Here is a 15747-nt window from a genome sequence, read left to right as displayed (position 1 = left end):
CTACCAGGCAGAAAGCAAAAACTCAAAACTTTTCTATTCAGTAAATAAAAAAGCAAACTTCCTTTAAAAATTCACAGTGGTGATTAATGGCAAATAACAAAGAACTTTTAATAAGAGTTTATATAATTTAATCTTTATCAAGTTTACCCATATATTCACAACACAATAATTAAGTGTAATTATGCACATAACTGCTGTTTTCTTTATCTTTCTTTCAGCAAGACAGCTCCATAAACATTATACCTACTGCTTCTACATCCAGAGTAAGAAAATGGGTGTTCATGAGATGAAGCGATAATTACAAAAGTGTGGTTTCTTAAAAAAAAAGTGTCATATACCACCCTTGCACCCTCCAAGTCAGTGTCTGTCTTAGCATGTATGTATAGCCCAGGGTCCACTGGTATCAAACCTATACAGGGATGCCTTGAGAAATGTAGGTTTTGGGCTTCCCTTCCAACCTCCTGCATGAAGATTTCCAAGAGTGGGAACCAGGAAGAGGTGGGGAGGCAGCTCAGTGGCAAAGCACTTGCCTAGCATGGGTGACAGGGTTCAATCCCAAGTAACATCCCCTCGCCCCAAAAAAGTAGCACCAAGAAACAGCATTTTTAATAAATGCCCCAAAACTGAGAACCATTTTTCCATGGTTAATTCCATACTCCTTCTGCAAAGCATTCCTATGATTTACCCACAGGGTGAGGTGACTCTATGAACCATGGAACTCTACCCTCAATGGCCTGGCAAAAGCAGGAAGCCCTCCTGCAGACCACAGGCCTCCTTCCCAAAGGACACCCCAGGGCCTGAGCCCAGCCAGGATATCCAGGAGCTCATGTGGGCAGCAGAGGCCTGCAGAGAGTATGGACCCTGATCATGGGGTGGCCTACCTCTCCTCCTTGCACCCTCCACCCTGCCTTCTCCTTTCTGCTACATCTTTGGCCACATCCCCTATACTGTCTCCCAGCTCAACAATGCAAAACCCTTTTTGTATCTTTTTTATTACTGTTAAACAATAGGAGGAGAGGGAATCCTTCCATCTGTTGGGGGTAGGGGGTTGGGTAGAAAGAAAAGATGAGAAAATACAAACTAAACTACCCCATGAATGAAGTCCCATTGCCCCTTTGCTTGTCCAGCCCTCTCCGGTGTTCTCTGTGCCCCTCAACCATTCAGATTGAGGGTAGTGTGGTGTGGGTGGTCCAGAATCAGCACATTCCTGTTCAAATCTTAATTCTGCTACAGCTAGCTCTATAACCTGAAAAGTATCCCATCACGCTGAGCCTCATTTTCCCACCAAAGAGGAATCACAAGACCTATTTGAGTATTATAAGGATTAAAGATAAAACACTGCCAAGTCTGACACAAGTCCAAAAACTGGGAACGATAAAGAAAGGAGATTATCATCCATGTAGGACACTGGTACATCCTCAGACGGGCTCCTAAAAAGTCTTTTTTCCTCTCCTCTTCTAGCTAGCCCAGTGGTCTGGCCTGACCACTGAGCTTCCCTGGGGCAGAAGGAAGGAGAAGGAGAGCGGGGAGGGAAGAACAGGAGAAGGGGAGATTTCCCTTCGCAGAGAAGCTCAAATGCAGGCCCCACTGTCCAGTCCTTCCCACCTGCCCAGACTGCCCCACTGTCCTCTGACCCCAGGTCTCAGGCTCTACCCAGCTTTTTTAGCTGCCTTTTGTCCCTCACTGCTATTCTTTTTTCAGAGCAGTGCTCTCATTCTCTTCCTGGCTCCTGCCTCTGTGAGGCAAGGTAGCAAGAATAAAGAGACCCCAATTCAAATCCTACTAAGTTGCTCAATTTCACCAAGACTCAGGCTCCTGTTCTCTAAAACAAAGGGAACCAGTCACACCTCATAGAGTTATACTGAGATTCCAGGACACATAGACACTCTTGGTGCTCAATAAATGCTGCTGTCCCCATGTGAATTTCAAACTAAAAATTCTCCCATAGCAACAGTGGTGTGCTGGAATGTTTCGCAATAGAGTCTATGTGGTTGGTGCTGGGCAAAGTCCATTCTCAAGGTGTCCTATTCACACATGGTCACTTCAAGCTACCCATGTGATGGCAGTGACTCCAGAGTTGGGAAGGAATTGCCCAGTTAGCCGCCCCATGTCCTGGGAGACCTGGCTTTGGTCCAGCTTTGCCCACTGTAGTGTTCTGTGCCATGTAAAGATGGTGTTAACAGGATCTCATTTGCATGCCCATGCCATGATTTTGCCATGCTCCCTTAAAAGGTGGCACCTATGGCTCCACCTCTCAAATCTGGGCAGGTCCATGACCACTTTGGCCAATACAATTCTGCACAAGTGTCTCTGTACCAACTCTGGGGTGGTCCTTCACAGGACAAGCGACCTCAAAATCCCAGCTTGTGAAGCCCTCATGTAAGACATAATAAGTGTGATTATCCCACTACATAGAGAAACCCTGAAAGAAGAGATGCCCAGAAAAAGAGGCCTAGGATTACTTTACAAGAAAGTCATCTTACAAGTGGATTTTCCATCCCAGCAGAGGCCACAGAGGTCAGACACTGTCCATCTGAGGTCTTCCTCACCCATAAAATTGTAAGCAAAGTGGAGAAGTTATTCTAGGCCACTGTGGTGGCCACCATGAGCCCTACCCAGGTTCCCCTTCACTGAATAACTGCTGTCTCCCCTGCTGTGAGTGGTTCATGAGACAGCCCTCAGCCCTTACCCATCCAGAATTTGCCTCAGCTGCAGAGAGCCATGGGGCTCAAAGTCACACCCCTTCTCAGGAAGCCCATGCCTAGTGGCTGATGAACATGGGAACACAAAGCAGGGACTAGCAAGTGTCTTCTATAAAGGGCTAGATAGTAAATATTAGAGGCTTTATGGGTCACAACTATTTAGCTGTGCCAATGTAGTGTGAAAACAGCTGTAGACAATAAATAAATTATTGATGTAGCTGTGTTCCAATAAAACTTTGTTAACAAAACAGGTGGCTACTGCCCTGTATATCTGAAATGAACAAATAAAAAAATTAAAATAAAAAAAATACAGGTGGCAACCTGCATTTGGCTGACAGGCAGAAATTTGCCAACATTTGATATAAAAACCAAGTAATTTCAGCCCAATCTGCAACAGCTTTCAACAGTCATTCTGGCTCCAGAAATCCTTGCTGACTAGCTGGGGGCTGTCATTAAGGCTGAAAGACAGTTCCACCTGTCTTGCCATTCCTGTTCCCTTCTCCTTCCCATGCCTGTTTACTAAATTGGTGCCTCAGTCTGGCTGGGCAAAAATCAGGAGCCACTCAAGAAGGGACAAACTTTATTTCCGAACTCCTGAGAATGCCATGCATGCGGCCTTCTCCCAGGACACACCACACACCAACTGGAAATCCCTCCTCCAGCACTTCCCCAACCAACTCAAACTCCAAAGTAGCCGGCACCTGAGGTGGACATCAGGGGTCTAATATACAATTGAATACACAGCTTAACATAACCATCATCATCTCAATGGCTTGCTGGCGTCACCTCTCAACTGCTCTGTTCTGGCAAAAATGCCAGGCATCATTCCAACTCGGCTATGGCTCTCAGCAAACTGGGGTTTCAATAAACACCTGCACACACTTCTTCCATCCTAGCTTCTGTTGCCTAGTGAACTCAACATGGACCCCACCGAATTTGGGGTGGACGACTGGAACATCTACCAAACTGAATGGGGGTCTGTCAATAGGCTCAGTCAACAGGGATCGGGTTTGCCCTTCTCTGGGCCTGATCACCTCTGCTATTCGGTCTTCATATGTGAGCAACTCAACTCTATCACTTCCTCACCACAAGAGCAATGCTGGAGCCCCTAGAGTCAGGGATCAGGACTTCAATGAGGCAGTGCCTCATCAAGACTGGGGGAAAAGGACATTAGTTGGTCCTCTTATTTTCTTAACCGACCTTCTCCCAAAGCCCTGTTTCAAATCTCATGCTCATGTCACAGTTTGACAGGGAGCCAAACTAGACATCAGGATTAGAAGAGTACTCATCCCACTGGAGCAGGACCTATCCTTGGTGCTCTGAAGGATATATACATATCCTCCTCCTCCATCCCTACATATATACTCATTCCCTTTCATATATTTATATGTTCATTTGCCTTCATTCCTACTTACATATTCATCCTACTTCACTCCTACTTATATACTCATCTTTCTTCAATTTTGAAGTTCCTTCAATGCAGAAAGGTGGATGTTTTGAGCATGAACCTCTGATTATAAAGTCTTTAGTCATTAATCTAAAATACTGAAAGTTAAATAATTTCAGCAAAGGCTTGGGAACATGGTAAGCAATGTTTAAGAATTTACCTCCTGTTTAGTCCCTCAAATCTCAGGTTGAAAGTGACTTGATTTTTTTTTTCATTTCCCACAAAGACCCTTTCACATATATGCTTAGAACTAGAACTCAAATGTGCAAAATGTTTTGTTGAACAATAAAGTAATGTTAACAAGGAAATCAGCCAGGCTGCGTGGCTCTTCTTCGTGCAGTAACTTAGATGTCTCTGCATCAAATTCTACATTTTGCTTAAGAGAAGGGAGATTGATGGAAGGAAAGATGAGCAATCTGTGCAGCAAATTTAGAAAGTAAATTTAACCTCCTTTATTAGGTCTTTGAGTCAGAGTTTTAAATTCTTACATTCACATGGACATTGTGTGAAATGCATGCTAATAAGCATTTGCTGCTTTCACCAAGACAGCTAGAAAATACAAAGGCTCTCTCTCCTCCTCATGTCATTTACTACCAGCAAATTTCCCCTCAAGATTAGTATAACAGAACCTCCTTAGGACACCTTACAACTTTAAAAACAAAATGGGCCTTTCAGATAATATACATAGAAAGTGGGACCTAGGAAGCTGCATTTTAAAAATTCCTCCAATTATTGTGATTGTAGGATTCCAATTTCCAAATTAAAACACTAAGAAGAGACTGTGATTTCTGTTAGGAACTCTAACCTTACTGTATCTAGTAGTAACTGGGGAATTTTTAAATGCAATTTCACAGAACATACTTCCTGAATTTGCATTTAATAAGTCTTCCTGGTGATCCTGATGCAGATGGACCACACTCTGACATGCTGGTCTTTCAGGTCCCTTCCAGCTCTTATATTTTAAAACTCCATGATCCTCCTGTGTGCAAATATGGCAGCACTACTGCTTTGTTCACACCCTAATTAGATCTCCTCATGGTGCACAGCTAGCATGTTCATTTCCCATATCCTTTGAATCCAGGACTAGCTCTAGCTAATGGAATATGGACCAAAATGATGTGTCCTTCTTTAGGTTGGCCCCTAACACACCCCACATGGTCCTCCACTCATAGTCTCACCTTTCTCTTTACACCAAAACATAAATGATCTGGCAGAAGAATCCAAAGAAGGATAGGAACAGCAGAGACATCTAAGTTACTGCATGAAGAAGAGCCACCCAGCCTGTCACATTCACATGGGAATTTGACTGAATGGAAAATAAATGTTTTTAGGTTGATCCACTGAGATTTTATGATTGTGTTCTGTTTGTTCTAAATATACCCAGAAATATATACTAAGACAATCCATTTTAAAAATTAAGTGTAAGCAATGCAAAGCACAACGCACATTCACAGTCACAGTTAATGATATTGCTGTGTGACAAACCTCCCCTGAATGTTAGTGTCTTTAAACCTATCAAGTGGCTCTTTTTGTAACTGCATGTCTCTGATTGGGACTCTCAAACTGGCTTAGTCAGGCTTCTGCCTAGCATGGAAGACTGTTCACAGGGCAGTTCAGCACTTTAGGACAAGTGATCCAGAAAGTAGGGCAGAAGCTCCTCAGAAGTCACCCAGCATTGGAACTAGTCACAAGCCCATCAAGATTCAAGGGAAGAGAATTTAGACTTAATGTCTAGATGGGGAAACTAAAATTTTCAATATTATTTCATTCCAAATTATACCTTTAAAGGGTTAAGTATAAGTAGTATGCTAGGTTGCAAAGGTTGTACTAACAGATACCACAGATCAGATGGTTTAAAACAGTTGAAATTCATTGTATCACAATTCTAGACACTGTAAGTCTAAAACCAAGGTTTCAGCAGGGCCATCTCCCTTTGAAAACTGTCAGGGAATCCTTTCTTGCCTCTTTGTAGCATCTAGGGGGTTACCATAATGCCCTCAACTTGTAGTGATCGTGCCAATCCTCTGCCTGCACTCAGCATCCTCCCCATGTCTCCTCGTGTGGGCTGCCTCTGTGCATGTCTATATCTGTATCCAAATATTTCACCTTTTTAAGGACACCAGTCATATTAGATCAGGGTCTATCTCAGTGATCTCGCTTTAAACTATTTCCATATAAGATCACATTCTGAGGTCCTAGGGATTAGGACCTCAATTATGTTTATTTGGGAGTTGGTTCCAATCCAACTAGTAACAGTAGTAACTAACTGTTCATGAGCTTCAAACAGAATACTACAGATAGTTAAAGCAACTCAGAAAAAAGGAGAGTAAGCAATGAAAGAGAGGATAATTAGAATCCTCTAAAGGTTTCTCTTAAGTCTTTCCTTTGGATTTTTCTGTGAAGGAAAGTTTCACTGATGTACTGTTAAAAAACATTTTAAATTCAGGTCAGAAAAATGTACATCCTTGGAGCTTAAATACTTTCCCCAAACAATTTGAAATGATTCTTCCTGTACACATAATTATCCTAGTATCCATATGTGAAGGAGTGAGGTGGTACTTAACTACCTCTTGGCCTTGCCTCTAAATAAACCAAAAATTAAAACTCAGTGCTCCCTTACTATTCCTGTGTGCTGAATGTTCTTTCTTGTCAATCTAGAAGGAGTCTCAAAGGGTTTTCACATCCTCAATCAACATAAACTAATTTAAATTCCTCCAGTCACCACAGAATTTGCTAAGTGCAAAATTAAAGCTGGGACATACAAAAGTAAAGACGGAATACAATATGCTCCTTTTTTGATTTGTGAAACAGTTACAAATTTAAGATTGGAAATAGATTGTGGAAGTTTGTGAATGCCATGCTCTGCTTATATCCTGGGTCACTCCCAAATAAATGAATATCATCAAAAAAGTTCCTAACCTTAAAGCCTGCTCTGAATGAGCCCTACCTCCTTTGAATCCAAAATTCAAGCATTATCTGAAAAAAACATTTCCTATCTGTGTTCATCTCAAATTCAAGTAAAAACCTAAAAGTAGTTCCAGAGATTTTCTTGGAAAGAAGTATGCCTGGCACTCCAAACTTATGGGGGGGGGGTGGGATGTATTAATCGTTCATTTTATCCAGGGGGTTTACACAAAAAGCAGGAAAGAATATCTAAAGGTCCCTAATGAGAGAATATCACTCTTCTGTAAGACCCTGGAGGCCCGCATCTTGTTTAAATCTGGGCTCCATGAACTTAGATAGGTCATTTCTTGAGATGTAGTTTCTTAGTCTATAAAATAGAGATATTAATGCCCACTGTTCATTATACTGGTGGGGATTAATAGGGATATTATGACTTAGGATTTGCATGTCTGGAACATGGTAAAAATATCAATACACCAAGTGGCAATCTTTGGCATTGATTCCTCTTAGTCACAGGTCTCGGTGTGAGAAAACCTTTGCAACTCTTGTGTACCACTAGTCCAGATGCTAGACTTGTGATATGAGATTCTGATGTCATCATCACAATAACTCAAAATAAAACTACCCACATTCTGTGGCTGAAGTGTAGAATTTACCTAAAATACATGGACATTTCTAGGGCCAAAAATCTTAGGAAGTGATTTATTTTTTAGACAGGAAATAGGTAAGCTGGAAGGTGGGCTTTGGGTATCAAAAAGACAGAATAGCACTCTCTGGGTTTTTCTCTTGGGTTTGGACTCAAACAGCTTTGAATATTCCTGAGAGCAACCATGGGGCAACTGGAGAAGGAACAGCCAGACTGGGAGGTTGCCAGGACTGAACAAGAAGGAAGTGTTGCAAGCCCAAGCCCAATAAAAGAACCCTGTACTGTACAGCCACGACCATCTATTTAATGTGATTTTCTATATCCCTCCACTCAAGATAACTTTATTTTAAAAGTCTTGGTCTTACCAACTGCAAATAAGAAATGATGCACAAAAGCACTTTGTTACTTAGGCATGAGTGTTAGGGGAAATCTAAGACCAGTATGAAGGTGGTAAAGGTGACTAGAGTATAGAAGAGAACTTGTGGTCAAGCTGACCACACTTGGACAGTCTTGTCCAGCCTGATGAATCTAGGCTCACTAGAGGGAGCACCTTTACAACAGTCATTCGATTGAAAAGAACAGAATCTTAGCTTAGTCTTATAACATTAAAACATCCATCTATAAAACTAAAGGCTTCTGATCATCTGCCCTCCTTCCAATCCTGGTCTTCCTCCTTTGTATCTGCCCAAAGCAAGTACTACATGATATATAGCCCTCTGGAACTTTTTGTATGTAGTCTGTGAACTATACATTGTTTCATGTACATTTTAAGAACATAAGTGGAGCTGCACCATGGTGCGTACCTGCAATTCCAGTGGCTCAAGAGGCTGAGGCAGAGGATTGTAAGTACAAAGCCAGCCTTAGCAACTGAGTGAGGACTTAAGCAACTTGGTGAAACCCTGTCTCGAAAATAAAATATAAAAAGAAAGGCTGGGGGCTGGGGATGTGGCTCAAGTGGTAGCACGCTCGCCTTGCATGCCTGAGGCACTAGGTTCGATTCTCAGCACCACATAAAAATAAAATAAAGATATTGTGTCCACCTAAAACTAAAAAATAAATATTTAAAAAAAAAAGAAAAAAAGAAAAAAGAAAGGTTGGGGATGTAGCTCAGTGGCTAGATAAGTGCTCCTGGGTTCAATCTCAGGTGCCAAAAAAAAAAAGAGAGAGCAAACATAAGTGGTAGCAGACTACCTTTTTTTTTTTTTTTTTTTTTAGAGTGAGAGAGGAGAGCAGACTACCTTTTTTTGATCTGCAATTTACTATTTTAGTCTAGAAATGCCCATTGTTGTAGGCTCTCTTTTTCAATGCTACCTAATGTGTATGTAGATATACAGTTCAAACTATATTTAGCCATTCCCTGACTGATGGTCTTTATGTTGTTTCCAATATTTGCTATTACAAACTACAAGGCAATGATTGTTTCTGCACCTGCTGCTCTTAAGAATGTGATAGCTTTTCTAGATCCACTGTGGAATTTTGGGATCACATGTTAGACAGTTATAGATTATGCTATATCAACTTAAACTCTTCATCATTAACTTATAAACATTGCTTTTGCTTCACAGCATCACTCGTTTGGTACTATTACTTTTGGCCAATCTAAGGAATGAAAAAGAAAATGAATGAATGTTTTATCAGATATCTCCCTGTTTATAGACAGATAGTCCTTCATGATTACTGGCATTTGTATTTGAATGAGTGTAAACTGTCTACACCCATTGTCCATTTTTCTATTGGATTTTTGATGTTTTTTAATTTTAATTGATTGTGTTCCTTACATATTCTGGATAGTAAAGTTTAATCTCTTGTATATTCCAAAGGTTTTCTCCCAATTTGTCATTTTCCTTTCAACTTTGCTTAAAGTGACATTTTGTTAAAAATGAAGTTTTAAATTTGAGTATACTCAAACTTATCAATCTTTTTGTGAAATCAAGATTGAATGAAATAATAGGTGGTTTTAGTAACTGTGGGGTCTAGGGTAAGATATTTAATCTGTTTGTGACTATTAACAATGGCTTCCCATGAGTGCAGGAGATGGAATATCTCAAGTTTGTCCCTACCCCCATACAATCCCCCAACCCGAAAAGCTCTTGTGTGAAACAATCCAAGAAAGTTAAGAGATGAAATGACTGGGTTATAAGCATTAACCTAATCAGGGCATTAATCCCCTGATACAGGGTAACTAGGTAGTAACTGTAGGTAGTAGCTAGGATGTGGCTGGAGGAGGTAGGTCCCTGGGAGGGTTCCTGTGGGGTATACATTTTGTGCTTGTTGAGCACAGCTCTTGATCTGCTTCCTAAACCATGTTCTGAGCTGCTTTCCTCTACCACACTTCTGCCTCACCACAAGTCCCAACAAATGGAGCTGGCCTTCTATGGACTGAGACCTCTGAAACCATGAGCCCCAAATAAACTTTTCTTCCTTTAAAAAAAGGTCTTTTGGTCAGAGCAGTAAAAAAAAAAAAAAAAAAAAAAAAAAAAAAAAAAAAAGCTGTCTGTTGGGCTGGGGTTGTGGCTCAGTGGTACAGCGCTTGCCTGGCATGGGTGAGGCCCTGGGTTCGATCCCCAACACCACATATAAATAAATAAATAAATAAATAAATAAATAAATGGAGATATTGTATCCAACTACAACTAAAAAATAAATATTTAAAAAAAAAAAAACCTGACTGTTAAGAACTGACTCCTATATTGGGAGATATCTGAGGGCAGCATTACATACACTGGGATGCTGAAACTCTGGACAGCTGATTCCATGCCTCTTCCTTCCCAACTCTACATTTAGTGACATCACATTAGTAGAGGGAAATTGGCCATGGGGGAGCATTTATGCTATAGAAATAGGCAAACATTGCAAACCATGGCCTATCTCCTTTGGAGAGCCAGTTCTTAGCTATTTATCAATACAACACTGACCTACAGTGGCACAGCCATATGCCAACAGAGCCTTCAGCTGAGAGCTGCTGCTTATGCTGAGACAGATCTAGTTAGAAAATTCTTGTGCCGACCTGAAATCTGCCTCTGATAAGGTAGGTCCTGATCTTCCTTCTAGAACTGAAGTTAACAAACTTTGTCTGAGAGGCTTTTGCTGAGTGAGACAACTATTTGACTCCATTACATATTCCTCTTAGTTTTTTTCCAACCATTTAAAAGTGGAAAAACATTTTTTTTTTAATTTCTCAAGGACTACACAAAAACAGGTGGCAGGCTTTGGCCCACCAACTGTCCCACATCATCTGTTCAAGAACAACATGTTCAAAGAGCATGAGCCCTCTGTGACCTACACAACCACCCTTCCCAAATCTAAAGATGGTCTTCAAACATCCCTGGGACTTTCCTTCCCAAGACTAGGATCCTGCCAAGGTTACGCTTAAAATCAAATTCAAATACAGGGTAGAAGGATTTAGGAATGTTTATAGAATCTACTTCATTGGACACCTGAAGCTGTGATGGGCTTTGATGCTATAGGCCCAGTTAATTGCAGCAAAAGGCAAAGAAATCTGTAAGGAGGCCAGTCAGGTACTCTGGCTAACTCAGGTATATCACAGGACCTAGAAAAATGAGAACACAGAGAATTATCTACTTGATGGCTGTGTGATCCCTGACAAGGCACTTAACCTTTCTGAGCCTCTAACAGAATAAAGACAGACACAATTCTTTAAAATTACCCATTGAGAGTTGTAGTCTCTTTCTCCTCCACCTTGAATCTGGTCATTCTCTGGGTCTACTTAATAGAACATGAAAAAACTGATGCTGAGTCAGTTTCCAAGCCCAGCTTTTAAGAAACCAGCAGCTTCCATGACTTGTTTTGGAATATTTGCCACTGGAACTCAGCTGCCATGCTGGGGGAGAGCTCAAGCAGCACTGTGGAGCAGAATCAAGGAGTACATTTGTAGTGGATTCAATGTCTCACTCAACTCAGCTGACAGGCAGTGCTATTGTGCCAGCCATGTGACAGGCCACCTTAGGAGGGGATCCCCCTGACTGAACTTCTTTCATACCAGCACCACCATGCCCTGCCAGTCATGTGAGGGACCATCTTTTAAAAGTATCCTTCAGCCTGAGAGAGTTGTCCCTGCTGGTGTTGCAAGGGGGCAAGGAGAGCTGTCCCTGCTGAGCCCTATCAAAACTAGGTTTGAGGTCAAATGGCTACTGCCATTTTCAGTCACAAAATCTTGGATAGTTTCTTCTTATGCACCAAGAGAAGCTCAGACTACTACCTCCTTGGGCTTTGTGAGGATTAAACAACACAGTGTATACAATTTGTTTACTTCAATGCATGACAAATAAAAAGAACTCAATACTGGCAATTATTATTGTTCAGAAAAAAATTAAGCTGCTTGAGCTCCCCTCCACAGGGAAAAATATTACCTCCTATCCTAGGGTTTTACCACCTCATGCTCAGCTTTCTAAAAAGGTTGAAATTTTTCTTTCATGACTTCTTCATTAAACGAGAAGAAATATTAGCTCACTCATCTTCAAAAATCCTTCCTTTATGGCACCTATCTGGCACATGGGAGGCACTGGGTTTGATCCTCAGCACCTCACAAAAATAAATAAATAAAATATTGTGTCCATTTACAACTTAAAAAAAATTTAAATGTTTCCTCTTTGACACTCAATTTTCATACAAACTCTTAACTAGTCTCATACTTCCATTCCTAAACCTCCCTACTGCCCAACACGTGACCATGCCACCTCTCCAAAAATTAAAAGAATCTGTCTCAGTTCATTGCATTCAAGTTGACCTAGGCCTCCAATGATTTGAGGGAGACACTGTTATTGGTGTTACAGAAAATCTTATGTTTTTAGAGTATATGTGCCACATGCATGGGTGGACCAAACCTGTTCAGCCAAGTGTGAAAAGAAAAGGATGGCCCTAGTCTTATTTTATTAAAACAGAAAGAAAGGAAGGAAGGAAGGAAGGAAGGAAGGAAGGAAGGAAGGAAGGAAGGATGAATTTGTGATCCCTAAAAAGTTCTTGACCTCAAGAACTGGGTCCTCATAGTCCTGGAGGACATACCTGTAAAGCTGGATTAAAGAATAGCCTCTATGGAAAAATGAATATTTTTAAAGCAATTACTTTCATTCACAAACAAAAATGCAGAATTATGACTTTCTTTCAGCATCCAAGATGAGGACAGGATGCCAGAATGGTAAAAAGAAAATGTATCATGATTTATCAATACCAGCAGGCACCATATGACAGCCAACCCCCTCACTGAATGTTTAAGAAGTGGGAGTAGTTGCCAACATAGCACAACCAACTATTGTGCTTTCAAGTCTTGATAAGATCATCCAGACCCCTGACTTAAAGGATGACAAACTCAAGTTCAAGGCAAAATGATCAAGTGGCAGTTTGCTGAGGCAGACTCTCAGACAGAAGGCTATGGTTTTCAGCTAAACATGGTACCAAAAAAAAAAAAAGGAAAAAAATTAATTTTTTTCAAATTGAGGAAGCATGTGCAACATAATGAGACATTTATAAAATAAGCCAACAACTAAAAATAGTTTTTATTTCTCTCTTCTTCTTTCAGGGAACAGAATCCCTTTCCCTCTACCCATTGAATAGATCAAAATAATTGTCAATCTTGAGAATATGCTCTAGGTTTCATATGCTCTGGGTTTCAAGAAGGGGTTTGTAATAGACAAATCTCTAGAGGAGAAAACACTGATCATCATTTTTTATGAGTTATCAGGGCCTAGTGGAATGACACATTAACCCCCTGCAGGATGTTTTGCATAGACTATTGTCACACCTACAATAGATTCACATAAACCACTGGCCCTCCCTCCCCTTACTCCTGGAACTTGCTCATTTTCTAATTCTCTCCTTGCATTTCTATTTCTATAGGGGATAGGTCAAACAAAAGAGGAACAAATGGGGGAGATAACACAAAAAATTTCAAACAAATGAAGCCAGAATCTCTTTAAAGCTCCCAGAAATGAAAATTATGGAGCCAATTAGTTCAGGAAAGAAATAATTTTTAAAAAGCACATGGTAGCAAGAAGTCTTTGGAGAACATTGGCTCAATGCATTTTTCAAGTAATCCCATGAGACTAAAGGATGCCCTTGAGAGAGGTAACAATGTTGGAGAAAGGGTCCTGATGTAGCTAAGGCTTTAGGGAGTCTTGTGGATGTGGGCAACCTTATGTTTCTGATTAGAATGATGAAAAGTCTTGGACCTGGAGTCATTCAGATCTCAATTAATGGAGACAAGAGTTGAGAGAGAATCCAAAACATCCATTTCAGGTGAAAATAGAAACAAATTCAAAAACCAGATGTTAGTATGCTAGAAAGGAACCCTGAAATCAGGGTGGATCCTTAGCTACCTGAATGGGAGATGCAGTGTGGATTTAAGACCTGAGGCATGAGACTGGGCCACCCATCTGTCAACATCCAAAAGTCTAAAGACAGTCTTGGGTTCTACATTTTAAGAGAGATGAAGTCTGGAGAATATTCAAGGTTGGGGGTGTGGTTCAGTGGTAGATAAAGTGCTTAACATACTTGAAATCCTAGGTTCAATGCCCAGCATGGAAAGGAAAGAGAAAATACTACAGTGAGGGTGATACATACTCAAGAAGGACAATAAAGCTATCCCCACTCTGGGAAGTTTAGGGAGGACAACAGATGTAGATACTTCCGTTGGCTCCAGGAATGGAGGAAGCATTGGCTAGCTTGGTTCAGGCAGGAAATTCACTAGAAAACATTTGGACCTCTAGGCACAGCATCCTAGAATTCAGTGGCTGAGTCTGCCAACTGGGTCACCATAAATGATGTACATGTATGCAGAGCTACAAATGTGCAGCCCTCAAATTGTGTACATGGGGCCTGGGGTGCCAAGCTGGACCTTGAAGGTAGTCCTCTCCAGTCACAAAGAGCTTTATTATTTCAGTGATCCAAACCAATGGCCACGTTCAAAGCATACTGGACCAAGGTAAGAAAGGGAGAAGGAAGCATTGCTTTAGGCAATGTAGTGGGGGAAAGAGGGTAGATAAAAGGCTGAGAGACAAGCTACTGAACCTCTTTCCAATTTGTTGCAAGCAGATTTCTGAACAACAGAAAGTACTCATGCAAAGGAAAATAAGGAAGTCAATAGGCAGAAAGACCACAACATATGCCAAACCTCTTTTTACTTAATGGCTTCAGCCCAAGCTTTGGAGACCCACAGAAATAATTAGGCCAATTGAAAGTGGGGCAAACGGAAAAGCTGGGGCAGCCAGACATCTCTTCAGCCAGGGCAATTATAACTGGCGCTAGAACAAAAGGCCAGTGGGAAGTAAACCAAGCTGGGACGGCCATAGATGGAGGTTTACTCCAAAATCAATCTGTCTTAGTTTAGCTGAAAACAAAGGAAGACTATTATCCAGCAGAAGCTCTGAGGTGCAGCTCCTCCTACTTTTCGACTGGGTTTAGTTCATGAAAGCTGCTGATTGCTGTTAATGATCTGGAAATCCCAGGATGAAAGACCACTAGCCCATCAGATGAGGGTACGGCCAATGCAAAGACAGGTGTTGCCTGTCCTTTAGCCACCCCTGAGTTGTGAAGAGCTGAGCTTTTAATGGGCACAGAGCAGAAGGGTCCTTTGATTCCGTTTGAGGATGTATTTGAGGTGGAGGAAGAAGACCTGGAAGAGGAGGAAGAGATGGAAAAGATATTGAAATTCACTCGCAGTTGATGAGGCTGCCGTATCACTTCCCCTCTCATTTCCCCCCTTTTAAGGATAAGGGACCTGGCTCTAATAGAAGAGGGGACACAGAGCTGCTGACAACCTAAGTGAAAAGGAAAGGGAGGGAGTAACTTGAAACCCTGCTCTTCTGGAAGAGGGGGCTGAGCACACAGCCATCCCCATCAGAGGCCTCTGGGAAGATGGAGACAAGATTTCAATCTTCACTTCAACAGCATAAGTCTGAGGCTATGACAGGATATGGGCTGATGCCATGAAGAATACTGTAATGGGCACAGAGGACTCTTAATTGTCTGAATAGCTCATCTTCTTTCTTTCTTTCCTTCTGCACATAAACACTTAAGTACCTGCTATGTGATGG

At 41.3% G+C, this 15747-nt stretch overlaps 1 protein-coding gene across 1 annotated transcript in view; it reads right to left on the bottom strand.

The window, feature by feature from the left end:
* The window catches only part of LOC308638352 (death-associated protein kinase 1-like), an 84379-nt gene that overhangs the window by 56779 nt on the left and 11853 nt on the right, over window positions 1–15747 (bottom strand). The gene's annotated exons all lie outside the window — the stretch shown is intronic.

The sequence above is a fragment of the Spermophilus citellus genome (assembly GCF_964194105.1).
Source record: "Spermophilus citellus genome assembly, chromosome: 2".
NCBI lineage: Eukaryota > Metazoa > Chordata > Mammalia > Rodentia > Sciuridae > Spermophilus > Spermophilus citellus.
The sequence above is the reverse complement of the archived record's forward strand: the minus strand, read 5'-3'. Positions and strand labels throughout refer to the sequence as shown.